The sequence below is a fragment of the Cervus canadensis genome, chromosome 21, assembly GCF_019320065.1.
Source record: "Cervus canadensis isolate Bull #8, Minnesota chromosome 21, ASM1932006v1, whole genome shotgun sequence".
Taxonomy (NCBI): Eukaryota; Metazoa; Chordata; class Mammalia; order Artiodactyla; family Cervidae; genus Cervus; species Cervus canadensis.
The window spans coordinates 49241800-49254057 of record NC_057406.1 but is presented as its reverse complement, the minus strand read 5'-3'; positions in this window follow the sequence as shown (position 1 = coordinate 49254057).

Below are 12258 nucleotides of genomic sequence, written 5' to 3'. Positions count from 1 at the left end.
TTGCAACCCTATGGGCTGTAGCCTACCAGGCTCCTCTGTCTGTGGTATTTTCCAGGCAAGAATACTGGAGTGGGTTGCCATGCCCTCCTCCAGAGGATTTTCCCAACCCAGGGATCGAACCCACGTCCCTTATGTCTCCTGCATTGGCAGGCTGGTTCTTTACCACTGGCGCCACCTGGGAAGCCCCTCTCAAATGCTACAATGAACTGAAGAGCTCAGGTAACTGGTGTCCACTTTGCCTGGACACTCTTCTCTGGTCTTCACATGACTGGCCGCTTCTTCTCTTTCACCTTTTAGGCTTCAGCTAAGATGTTACTTTCTTCCAGGCTTTCAGGGATCCTTCTATCTAAAACAAGCCTTTTCCCCCAGTTACATTGTATCACACTACCCTACCAATTTCCTCCACAGAATTTGCTGCAATCTATATGTACCTTGTTCATTTTTTTGTTTATGTGTTTAAAGTGACATGTTCTGCCTCCTTTGCAGGCAAGGCCCAGGGCTAGGCACAGTGGCTGGCTTATTGTCAGGGCTCAATGAGTAAAGAATCAAACATGTAGTGCCCCAAAGCACATAGCTGTCTATGATGAGCTTAGAATTTAATAGGAGTTTGAAAACAGTTTGTGATTGGAATGGCTGTGGATGGAGGGGTTCCCCAGCCCTGGGGAGGCAGTCTGGAGGGACAGAAGACTTTAATATCAATTAATTAATATCAGCCCCCTATTTGAACACCCCAGACCAACTTCTTTCCATCCATGGTACTGAACCTCACTTTCTTCAACTGTAAATGAAAACAATAACATCAAATTTGATGTCTATTGATAAAAACCTTTTCTTCTCCATGCATACTGATTAGTTTTGAATGAGGCAAGGCAAATCTATGGGAGTGCCTCATCGTGTATATTTGGAGATGGGAAGTAGGGGGTGGGATGACTCATTTTGAGCCAATGAGCAGAGTTTTATTACGTAGATTGAGATCCAACTGGGAATAGTTGGACTTTAGTTAGAGAGGGTCTACCAGTTTGTATGAAAGACTCAGGAGCTTCCTAAAAGGCTCTTATTTCAAGGGAATTAGTTACTGGAGAAGAAAGCCAATTTCGAGTGTTGCCTATTGTTTATCAGTCAGATTGAAGAGCTTGTGCATCGTGTCAAAAGCAAGAACTGGACAAGCTGTTTTGACACAAAGGTTTCGGTAGGACATAGTGGGGGAAGGAACATGCCGTTGCTCTCTGTAGTGCAGTGATAGGGTTACCGCATCAGGTCCAGCTGCCTAGTGCTCAAAAATCAACACTCATGAGATAGACAAATCTCGGTAGAAAGGAAAGTTACTTGTAATCAGAATGCCAGCAATCTGGAGAGATGGTGGACTCAGTGCACCCCCCCTTCTCAAAACCAGCTCCAAAGATTCTGCTCAGCCATGAAAATCTTTAAAGGGAAATAATCTCAGTTAATCATTGAGATGGGGGGTCAGAGTCGTCACCATCCCCCACTGTTTGCAGGCTTGTCGACTTCAGATGCTCTCTTGTTCACACAGTTTGTTGATGAGGTTACTGAAGGGGAAGCTAGGGAAGAGATCCGGTCATCTGTTAATTATTTATTCTTCATTTCTACTTCTTCGATCTACAGAAAGAATCAACAGATTAGGTGAGGTATTGTGTGGTCAAAAAGATCTGAAATGTGTCCTGAGGCCAGAGATGAGTAGAGTGTGGGGGTGCCTGGTTTTGGGTCAGTAACAAGACATGGAGACCTCCTGCAGAGAGCTGTCTTTACAAAATCTACTTATAAGAGCACGGTGTGAACCCCCTGTATGATGGCACCAGTATCCACCTGTATCTATTCCCATTAATAGATGGGAGGTTGAGAGGACATATCTGTGGACTTTGCAGGGGGCCTAGGAATCTTCTAGTCACATCCAGAAGGTGGAACCTAAGAGATGCTCTTTATTACTGTTACTCAGTTTCCAGCTTTTCATTTCACTTTATTCCTCCATGTCTCCCCAACAGAACATTTTGCCAGTGTTAAAGAGAAGGAAGTAAATATATGTGTATTGATAAAGAATATTTCTCCAAGATATATCAGTTAAAAATTTTTTATTGGAGTACAGTTGATTTACAATGTTGGGCTACTTTCTGCTGTATGGCAAAGCAAATCAGTTATACGTATACACACACCCACTCTTTTCTAGATTCTTTTTTCACATAGGTTATTACAGAGTACTGAGTAGAGGCCAAGGTATATTAAGTGTAAAAAAGTACAGAACAATGTAAATATTATGCTACAACTGATAATAAAGGAAATATACATATAATGCATAGAAGACATTGGAAGGATACACAAGACCACTCAGTTCAGTTCAGTTCAGCCTCTCAGTCATGTCTGACTCTTTGGGACCCCATGGACTGCAGCACGCCAGGCTTCCCTGTCCATCACCAACTCCCGGAGTTTACTCAAACTCATGTCCATCGAGTTGGTGATGCCATTCAACCATCTCATCTTCTGTCGTCCCCTTCTCCTCCTGCCTTCAATCTTTCCCGGCATCAGGGTCTTTTCAAATGAGTCAGTTCTTCGAATCAGGTGGCCAAAGTATTGGAGCTTCAGCTTCAGCATCAGTCCTTCCAATGAATATTCAGGATTGATTTCCTTTAGGACGGACTGGTTTGATCTCCTTGCAGTCCAAGGGACTCTCAAGAGTCTTCTTCAACACCACAGTTCAAAAGCATCAATTCTTCAGTGCTCAGCTTTCTTTATAGTCCAACTCTCACATTCATACATGACCACTGGAAAAACCATAGCTTTGATTAGACAGACCTTTGTTGGCAATGTCTCTGCTTTTTAATAGGCTGTCTAGGTTTGTCATAGCTTTTCTTCCAAGGAGCAAGCGTCTTTTAATTTTATGGCTGTACTCATCATATACAGTGATTTTGGAGCCCAAAAGGCTCTTAATTTGTAGTGATTAATTCTGAGAAGGTGACTCTAGGTGTGGAAATCTGGGAGAGAGAGACTTTTTTATTATTTCTTTTTCAAACATATCTACATATATATATATTGTCACATATCTTATATACATATAACTTTTAAAAACTATGCATTGCAAAATACAAAATTAAAAATAACTGATAAGGAGAGCGAAAAAGTTGGCTTAAAGCTCAACATTCAGAAAACTAAGATGGCATCTGGTCCCATCACTTCATGGCAAATAGTTAGAGACTTTATTTATTATTTTTTTTGGGCTTCAAAATCACTGCAGATGGTGATTGCAGCAATGAAATTAAAAGACACTTACTCCTTGGAAGGAAAGTTATGACCAAGCTAGACAGCATATTAAAAAGCGGAGACATTACTTTGCCAACAAAGGTCCATCTAGTCAAGGCTATGGTTTTTCCAGTGGTCATGTATGGATGTGAGAGTTGGACTATAAAGAAAGCTGAGCACTGAAGAATTGATGCTTTTGAACTGTGGTGTTGGAGAAGACTCTTGAGAGTCCCTTGGACTGCAAGGAGATCCAACCAATCCTTCCTAAAGGAGATCAGTCCTGGGTGTTCATTGGAAGGTCTGATGTTGAAGCTGAAACTTCAATACTTTGGCCACCTGATGAGAAGAACTGACTCATTTGAAAAGACTCTGATGCCAGGAAAGATTGAAGGCAGGAGGAGAAGGGGACGACAGAGGATGAGGTGGTTGGATGGCATCACCGACTCAATGGACATTAGTCTGAGTAAACTCCGGGAGTTGGTGTTGGACAGGGAGGGCTGGCGTGCTGCAGCTCATGGGGTTGCAGAGTCGGACACGACTGAGCAACTGAACTGAACTGATAAGTTAGTCTGAACTTTCTCATATTGACTATTACTATCTAGCCTAAATAAAAGGAAAAGAACATACCATTCAGAAAATAATATGTAAACATTGTCAGTTTTCATATAAATGAGAAATATTTTCAGTTACACATATATGTTCAGTCACTAAGTCATATCCAACTCTATATGTGTATATATATATGTATATATATACACATACATATATATATATTATTATTATTTTTTAATAAGGAACTTTCTTATTTTGGGTAGGGTAGAACAGAACATAGCGATACTGCTTAAGAGGTCTAGCTCTAACATCAAACAGCTTGAGATTTAGCCTTAGCTATGCACCTTGGGTAACTTAACCTGTCTAAGCTTCAGTTTCTTTGCCTTTTAAATGTGGGAGAATAATAGTACCTACTTTATATGTTTGTTAATGAAGACTACATGAAGTAATGAACTTGAAGTGGTTAGCATATTGGCTGACCCAAAGTAGGCACTTGATAAGCAGTATGAGAAAATGCATGATGAAAATGAAGGGCACGCAGCAGTGAGGACTTGTGGGAAGTCAACATCTGTTTTCCTTTTTGAAAAATGTGGACATCCAGTGACAAATATCGATAATGAAACACTTTAAGGGACATTCCATTGTGTGATTAATAATCTGGTAATTTCCGGTCCCTGCCTGAAGTTTTGGATGTGGATTAAATGGCAGGGCTCAGTCAGTTTAGAAGAGACTGTATTACCTGTGTTCTCACTATTCCTAGTTTCCCCATGTGTCACTTAACAAGGTGGATAGAACCAGGGAACAAAGAGAAAGAGAACAGTCCAAGCCTGACGGTAACTAATGAGCTGGGCAACCTCAAGGCCCCACTGGCCCCACTTGCAAAACAAGGAGACTGGCCCAGATGATCTCTGAGGTTCTTCTGGCTCTAACAGTTCTACAAAAATGCCATGCCTGAAAAAAAACAAAAAAAACGCCATACCTGCTTAAGCTCTTCTGGTCTCTACCGATTCTATATCCTGTGTTACTCCATTCTGATGAACTCAGGTTATGAGGTGACAGAAAGCTTTGTAAAGCGGGAGCTAAAAATAACTTCTTCCCATAAATATTTTTATCAAAAGCTAGAGAGCTGAATAAAATAAACATAATTAAAGATCAGTATTAATGTCCGTTTTCTGAGAATTTTCACTTTGTTATTCATTTTGTGAAGAAAAGTTTCCACCAGAAACTAAGAATGAAAATCCTTCAGAGTTTAAATAGAAGAAACAGATTTAAATGACTAAAATCTACTAAGAATCATTTTGTTTTATATATCCTATTCAAGGGACACAGTACTTTTAACAGGTGTACTCATTTAGCTCATATTTTCTAGCATTTTGTAGAAATGTTATAAATTATGCATAATAATGATTAAATGCTTTACATTTGTGGAACTGGTGTCTCATAGTTTACCAAGAGATTTTTACAGTTTAATAATTTACTATCAAAACACCTGTCTGATCACGAATTTGACAATTTACAACATAGCTCTTTTCTCTTGTCAAAATGATAAATTGATATTTGAGTTAGGGTTTATTTTATTTTATAAAGCAAATATTGCAAATTGGTTGGAAAAAAGCTGTTCAATAGAAATGCAAAATAGGGTGGTATGTTCTGGAATGCTTCTTTTTTCCCACAATAGTGAGTTAGGCAATATTCAAAGAACTTCCTTATTTTAACTTTAAAATTTAAAACAACTTCTCTATATCAATAATAAAGTTTCTTTGTTTTTCAACAGGCAGGGAGTTCACTTCATTGTTTGATATGCAACATGGTATTTGGTATAAAGCGTGTTGTTTAACCAGGCTACTAAAATCATGCTATGATACTAATTCATATGCTATAGGACGAATCTTTTATTCTCTATAACGCCAAAGTTCTCATACAAACTATGTGTTTTTGGTTTTGGAAGTTGGGACAGAAACAGCAGTAGCAAATTTCATTGCTTCAAACACCAAAAAGAAAATTTTGTAAACTCATTTTAGGAATTTTAATATCATTAATTTTAGAATAGATCAAATTACGGGGAAATTCCACAATGCCTCTCCTCCATGTTCTGGAAAATGACAGTATAGACAAGTAAATCATTTGATTTAGCTTTGGGATAATAATGCTGAAGTGAGTCATTCAGTCATTCAACAACACTTTATTATGTATTTACAATTTCTTTCCTCACAGGAAAGAAAAAGAAGTATATAACTGTGTACTTGCACATACACAATGATAATCATTAACTGTTTGTAGATGATGGTTTCAAACTCCAAGTACCAAAAATGGATACTCTAATAGATAAAAAAAAAACATTGGGAGCAGAAGCACTAGGTCAGCCAGGGAAGGCTTTGCCCAGCACAAAGAGCTGGAAAAGATATATTGGATTCAAATAGGGGGAAATCAATGGAGGAATTATCCCAGGGACAAGAGGCAATATATAAGACGTTATAGTATTAGTCAGGCAAAAGGCATGTCCTGAAGATAATAAATAGGTCACAAAGCATAGAACTTAAGGGTGGTTTGTGGACCAGTAGCATTAGCATCCCCTGGGAACTTGTAGATCTACAGAACCAGAACCTAATTCCACATCTTCAAGGTCTCTGAGTGCTCTGTATCTATATTAAAGTCTGAGAAGCTCCAGTCTACAGATTCTTCATTTCATGGAGGAATCTGAACGCCAGAGCAATTGGATGTTTTCCCTGATGAAAAGGCAAACTGCACTCTAGAATCAAAATCTAGCCATTCCCGGAAATAGTGAGTTTCCACCCCCAATTCCACCAAGTGTGGCTAGTTTGGAGAGAGGAAGTCAGTCAGATACGATTGTGAAAGTATTTGACTGCCAAGCTAGGAAACTCAGGTCCCATCCACTCATGAATTCAATAAACATTTACTGAACTCCGTTGTGACAGCACTGGGGATACACAGAATAAGAAGAGCCCTGCCCTGAAGGAGCTCCCAGGCTTATGGAAATCCAAGTAACCAGCAACCACAAATACCACTGTGCAAATGAGTTTTAAAGATTTATAACTGAGAAATTAATGATTTATTCAGTTAACATTTACTCAGTGCCTAGTATATGCAAAATGATGGTAGGGAAGTACCATCAAGTGTATTTGGGATTGGGGAGAAAGACAGATGCATCAGTTAAGTGGCTACCATCTCAGAGTAGGTAGTAAAGGAAGAATAAGTAAGGTTTGGTTCCTGTGAATCTGATGGAAGGTCAGAGAAGCAAGTCTTCAGTAACTCAGAGGTGGTAGGGTGAGGTAGAATTTGGATCATTGAGCAGAGAAACAGGGAAGTGGAGAGAGTGAATCATATTTTGGGGGGGTTGTTTGTTTTACTTTTTAGCTGGGAGACAGATATGTTCGATTTTAGATATGTGAATCTTGAATGCATGTTCAAAGAGAACTTTCTAGTAAGGAATGGGAGGTTCAGAACTGGAGCTTAAGAGAAAAACAGAGCTGGAGAAATGATTGATCAGGTGTTTTTTCTTCCTAACAGATCATTTGAATCATTGGACAGTAAATAGGACTGATTGTGCATCTTGAAGTTTTCTGTTGCAGGTTAATTACACTTTATTTTATTTATTTATTTTTTTAAATTACACTTTATTTTAAAATAAATCTTCAAATTTTGCTTTCTTAGCTGAGAACAACACAAGCTAGTTCAGTGATCTCAATCACAACTATTATGTTCACTAACATCACTTTATTTCCTTTTCCTGCTAGTCAACTGTAACAGCAAAAAAAATTACAAGTTTTTCTTTAAATTCCATTTGCAAAGTCCTATTCTAGTACATTTCGCCTGTGTTCACTTTTTAAATGTGTTAGCTAACTTCGGAAACCACAGCTGTCTTGTATCCTACAAAATGTGAGCAACTGTATCAATGGTTATTACAGTTAATGCACAGCTGAGTGACTTAAATTTCTCAAAAGTTAATTGTGCAATTTAATTTTAACATGCAGATTTAATGCTATATTTACCTATTATGCTCTTGCTCTCCCCCAGCTTCTGGCATTTATTGACTATTCCAACTACCAACTTCTATGCAGTATTCTCACTTGCTAGGGACTGAGTCTTATTGTGGTAGCCTTGGTGGATGGAGTGTCCCGGGGTGGATTTCTGAGCACTGATGCCATGACTCAGCGGTAGATCTCTCCTACATACCTGTGGTGTTGATTTAGTTCATATAACAGAGCTTCCATGTTGGTTTCTGGAGACACCCTTGCAATGCAGACAAATACATTCACTTTATAGGGGAGAAAACTGAGACTCCACATGAGGAAATTCAGAGTTATGGCTGATGGTATGGGCTTTGGTGTTAGATAGATTAGGACTTAAATCTAGGCTCTGTCACTTTTACCTAGATGACCTTGGACAAGTAAAAACAAACAACAAGTCAGCTGGTTTACTTTTATTAAAAGGGTAATCCATGTGCATGGTATAAAATTCAAACCTTACAAAGGGTATACAATAAAAAACGTCTCCCTGCACTTCAAGTCTGTGGCCTTCTGTGCAGAACAACCATTCTTAAGGGTTTCTCGTGTAAATGTTCAGAATGTCATGCATTTGCAAGCAAGGCATAGTACAAATGTGGCTGTGCAAATGTGCATGCATATGTATATTAATTCCTAAAAGTGACATTTTGGTCAGGGGTATGTATATTTAAAATTTTGTATGTAGATGCTGCCTAATGGTAAATACACTGTGGTTGAGAGTGACAATTTTCTCACACAGAACTACTTAAAAATTTTACCAATTAGATAGGTGAATGTCATCCTAATGTGTTTCCTTCAAATTATTTTTAAAATATAACACATAGACAGGAAAACACACAAAATATAAATATGCCATTCAGTGAATTATTAAAGAAGCAAAAAAGTCAGTTCAAGAAAGAGAATATCTAAACATTCCAGAAACTTTCCTCATGCTTCCTCCTACCTCATTTCTTTCCAAAAATTAACATTATGGTTCAGTCACGATAGCTTTGCCTGATTTTGAATTTATATCAGTGGAATCATACATAATATGCTTTCTTTGGTGTCTGCTGCTTTTGCTCAGTAATGTGTTTATGAGATTTCTCCAGTATACAACTCTAGTTCTTTCATTTGTTTTGTTATATAGATTTCCATTATGTAAATACGTGGCAGTTTATGAATTCTTCTACTGCTGACAGATACTTGGGTGTTTAGTTTTTTATTTTTTAAGAATAATGCTACATAGATGTTTTTGTACATGTCACTTGGTGCACGTGCATGCACTTCTGTTAGGTCTATGCCCGGGACTAAGGCACTGTCACAGCCATGTCAAGATCAGTCTAGCCTTTGTGAAGATGATCCACCACACACAGAGAGAAGCCAGCCAACTCACCAGGTGCATACAGCTGTGTGAATAACCTCCAGCAAGATCAGGAAAAGAACTGCTTAGCCAATCCATATCACTGTGATAAATAATACTTACTGCTGGTTTAAGTCCCTACATTTCAGAGCAGTTTGTTACCCAGCAATAAATAACTGACCTGGAAATCGGTACCACAGAGAGACGGTACATAAAAATTGCATTTTCCCATGTACACACACTGACTTAGGAACCATACTGTGAGTGAAGGCTGGAAAAATGAAGAGGCTGTTAGCGAGAGCTGGAGGACTGGCGAAAACTGTTTTAGGAAAGGGTAGAAAGGTGGTGAGAAAATATTAACGAAGGCTTGGAAAAGACTGAACTGTGGTAAACAATTGTGGAACAGTGGATAAAAACGCTGCCTGTGGTAACTTGAAATAGAGATAAATGAACTTGCTGAACTGATACACTTCCAGGAAGAATACTGATAGTGTCATCTGGCTTCTTAGAGCTGAGTATGATAAGGTATGGGAAGAGAGAAAGGCACTAGAGGGCTTTTCAGTATGTAAGAAGAATTTGGAGGAAATACCGAGAGTCCAGACGTCCTGGGTCAGAAAGTAAAACTGTTCCGTATCCCAAGTTTCTCCAGCTGGCAAGAATTTCAAAATAAGAAATATCCCCCATTCTATAATGAGATTTGAGAGGAAATAAAGCAATGAGAGAACAGCTCTCACTTCTGGTATGATAACTTTGATAGAGAGACAAGCCAGTTTTGCCCTTGGGGAAAAGGGGAAGGTGGGAGGAGGGGGTAGGCTTGGTCAAGAGGGCAGTCTACAAAAGAGACCACAGGTCCTGTGCTACTGGGGCGTGTGTTGTGTCCTCTGGAACAGAGGACAATCACAGCAAGGCATAGTTTAGGAAGAGCCGTTAAGACTTTATCTAACGCCAGCCACATCCACCCCAAAAGGACAAATGCTGGTATTAAAAAAGAACTAGAGTGAATACCTATTGTATCCACCTTCTATAACTTCCCCATTCCTGCACCCTTATTCATCCACATGGTGCATATGAAAGCAAATATGATTTTCCAGTGGGCGCTGTTCTGAGCGTCGAAGAATTGATGCTTTTGAACTGTGGTGTTGGAGAAGACTCTTGAGAGTCCCTTGGACTGCAAGGAGATCCAACCAGTCCATCCTAAAGGAGATGAGTCCTGGGTGTTCATTGGAAGGACTGATGCTGAAGCTGAAACTCCAATACTTTGGCCACCTCATGCAAAGAGTTGACTCATTGGAAAAGACTCTGATGTTAGGAGGGATTGGGGGCAGAAGGAGAAGGGGACGATAGAGGATGAGATGGTTCGATGGCATCACTGACTCAATGGACACGAATTTGAGTAAACTCCGGGAGTTGGTGATAGACAGGGAGGCCTGGCGTGCTGCAGTCCAGGAGTCACAAAGAGTTGGACATGATTGAGTGACTGAACAGAAATGAACTGTTCCCCTAACCACAGCTGACAGGTCCAAGTGTGGGCAGCCTCCTTACAAAGAATTTAGTGTGCGGGTGTGCCGAGAGTGGGTGCAAATGGTAGGGATAATTATGAAGCAAGAGTGACTCTGAAGTATGGCCATAAATTGATGATTATTACAGATGGGTGTTAAGTGCATGGGTGTTCTTTGTAACTATTCTCTCAAGAGTATTTTGAAATTGTGTATCAAATGAGAGTATGATGGAAGTGCTAGATTGTCTTTCTGGGAAAAAATGCATGTACACAGAGAGATAAAATTCTAGAGATAATTTCAGTAGGTTTATATCCTCCCACAAGTCTATCTATGGATTTGTATGATGCCAGGTTAAGAACCCTTAGTCTCAAAAAAGCTCAAAATATTCAGGAATAAGTTTAACCAAAGAAGTGTAAGACCTGTACACTGAAAACTAGAAAATATTGCTGAAAACAAGTAAAGACCCTAATAAATGGGAAAACATCCCATGTTTGTGAATGGGGAAGACTCACTATTATGATGGCAAAATTTCTCAAATTAACCTACAGAGTCAGTGTAATCCTTACTGAAATTCTAATTGCCTTTCTTTGCATTAACAACTGACCCTAAAATTCATATAGAAATGCGAGATCTAGAACAGCCAAGACAATCTTGGAAAAGGACAAAGTTAAAGAATTCATACTTCCTGATTTCAAAATCTATCACAAAGCTACATGATGGTATTGTATGAGAACAATACATGAGAACCGACATAAACATCCCTGGACTAGAACTGAAAAGTCCACAAACAACTGAAAAGTCCACAAATCTGTACATTTATGGTCAACTGGTTTTCAACAGAGTGACACGACCATTTAATGGAAAAATCAGATTCAAAAATGGTGTTGGAACAGCTGAGTATGCACAAGTAAAAAATGAATCTGGACTCCTACCTCATAAATTACACCAAAAACAATTAAAAATGGATCAGAGACATAAATCTAAAAGCCAAATCTATAAAACTCTTAGAATATGGGTGTAAATCGATGTGAGCCTGGATTAGGCAATATTTTTTTAGATATGACACAAAGAGCACAAGCTGAAAAATAAAAATACATAAATTGGGCTTCATCAGATTTTAAGTTTGTGCATTAATGGATACTATCAACAAAGTTAAAACACAATTCACAGAACTGGAGAAAGTACTTGTGAATCATATACTGGATAAAGGTCTAGTTTCCAAAATATATAGGGAACTTTTACAACTCAACAATAAGATGACAAATGATTCATTAAAAAATAAGTAAAGGATTTGAGTAGACATCTCTCCAAAGAAGATAAACACATAGCCAATAAGCACATGAAAAGATGTTCAACATCATTAGTCACCAGGAAAATTCAAATCAAATCCACAAAGAGATACCATTCCATTACCTATAGGATGGCTATAAGTTAAAAGTCAAAAATTAGTGTTGGTGAGGAAGTGGTGAAATAAGAACCCTCAAATGTTGGTTTGAGGGAAGCATCCAGGGCAGTTTCCTGGGGGGAGCAGTGGGGAGTTATTGCTTAATGGGTATATAATTTCTGTTTGGGGTGATGAAAATATTCTGGGATT